The 1,606-nt window shown below is 65.4% G+C and overlaps 1 protein-coding gene across 1 annotated transcript in view; it reads left to right on the top strand.

The window, feature by feature from the left end:
* HDAC6 (histone deacetylase 6) overlaps positions 1-1,606 on the top strand; it is a 12,371-nt gene that overhangs the window by 1,099 nt on the left and 9,666 nt on the right. Inside the window, exons 4-8 of the mRNA XM_033511567.1 lie at positions 112-157; positions 595-689; positions 1,022-1,099; positions 1,319-1,387; positions 1,506-1,602. The gene's annotated coding sequence lies outside the window, so the exon portion shown is untranslated. The remainder of the gene's footprint in view (positions 1-111; positions 158-594; positions 690-1,021; positions 1,100-1,318; positions 1,388-1,505; positions 1,603-1,606) is intronic.

Genomic DNA, 1,606 nt, shown 5'->3' with positions numbered 1-1,606 from the left:
GGGATTTGGGGGGGGGGGCTCTGAAAGGAGGATGGGAGCACTGGGGGTCAGGATTTTGGGGGGCTCTGGGACCCCAGGCCAGTCCCTGAGAGTGATTTTGGGGTCCCACAGCCCCTCGTTCGTGGCGCAGCTGGAGCCCCCCGACAGCCCCGGCCTGGTGAGCACATCCTGATCTTGGGGTCCCTGGGGGTCTTGGGGAGTCCTTGAAGCAGGGGGGTCCCCAAAGCCTTGTGACCTGGGGGAAGGTTTGGGGTCCCTTCCCAGAACGCCCATGAGGGATTTTGGGGTCTCACAGGGCGTTTGGAATCCCCCTGGACACCTGGAGGGTCCCTGAGAGGCTTGAGATTTCCCCCCAAAATTTTGGGTGTTTCCCTGACACTGGGTCCTTTACGTGTGTGTTTTGGGGTCCCTCCCACATTTGAGGTCCTCCCAAGCTCTTGGGTTCGCCCACAGGATTTTGGGATCTTCCCTGGGCATTTCAGGTTCCCGTTTTGGGGGGTTTGCCCCTGCCCCATGAAGATTTGGGCCCCTTCCACCATTTCGGGGGTCCTGCCGGGGTTTTTGGGCCCCCCACTGATTTTGGGGTATCCACAGGGGGGGTCGGGGCCCCGCCGGGCCGTGGGGGCGGCAGTGGCGCTGCTGGAGCAGGTGCTGGGGGGTGCCCTGCGCAATGGGGTGGCCCTGATCAGGTACAGGGGCAGAAATGGGGTGAGGGGGCACAAAATGGGGGGTACAAGTGGGGCACGGGGTTTTGGGGGTAATAAAGGGTTACAGGAGGGTCAGAAAGGGGGTCCAGGAGAGTAAAAGGATCTGGGGGGGGGGGTTGGGGTCTGGGAGGTCCATAGGCATTAGGGGGTTCCGTGTGGGGTCTGTAGGGGCTGGAGAGGTTTGTGAGGGTCCATCGGGGCAGGGGGGGTTTATGGGGTTTTTGGGAGGACTTGTGGGTGTGTAAGAACCTGTGGGAACCTGTGGATGTCTATGGGGGCCATAGGGGTCTCTCCCTTTTCTCTACTCCCCCCAGCCCCCAGGACCCCCAGGATTCCCCCGAGCCCGCGGCCGTGGCCGCCCGGGTGGCCCAGAAACACCTCGGGGTGCAGCGGTGAGCGGGGGACACCCCACGAGGGGGCCCGGGGGGGCTGCTTGGGGGGCTGGGGGCTGTTCAGGAGGGGCCACAGTTCCTGGGGTCCCTTTTTGGGGGAGGTCTTGGTTCCCCGGGTCCCTTTTTGTGGTGTTTTGGGTGGGTCCCTGTGCCCAGGGTCCTGTTTTGGGGGGGAGTTTTGGGGGGATCTGGGGTCCCACCCCCCTGATCCACCCTCAGTGTCCTGATCGTGGATTGGAGCCCCCAGCCCGGCCGGAGCCTCCCTCGGCTGTTCCAGGAGGATCCCAGGTGAGCCCTGGGGGGGCCATGCTGGGGGCACTGGGCTGGACTGGGGGCACTGGGGGTCCCTGGCCCATGGTCTGGGCTGCAGGCTGTGGCTCCGTCCCCGCTCTGTTCCCTCCCGCAGTGTCCTGTACTTCGGGGCTCAGCGGGGCCGGGAGCCGCCCCCCAGCCCTGGCCACGGCCCCGGGGAGGGATTCAGCGTGGAGCTGCGCTGGGAGCAGGTAC

Source organism: Parus major, unplaced genomic scaffold, assembly GCF_001522545.3.
Source record: "Parus major isolate Abel unplaced genomic scaffold, Parus_major1.1 Scaffold353, whole genome shotgun sequence".
Taxonomy (NCBI): domain Eukaryota; kingdom Metazoa; phylum Chordata; class Aves; order Passeriformes; family Paridae; genus Parus; species Parus major.
Note: the sequence above shows the minus strand (reverse complement) of the source record. Positions and strands in the feature narration are given on the sequence as shown.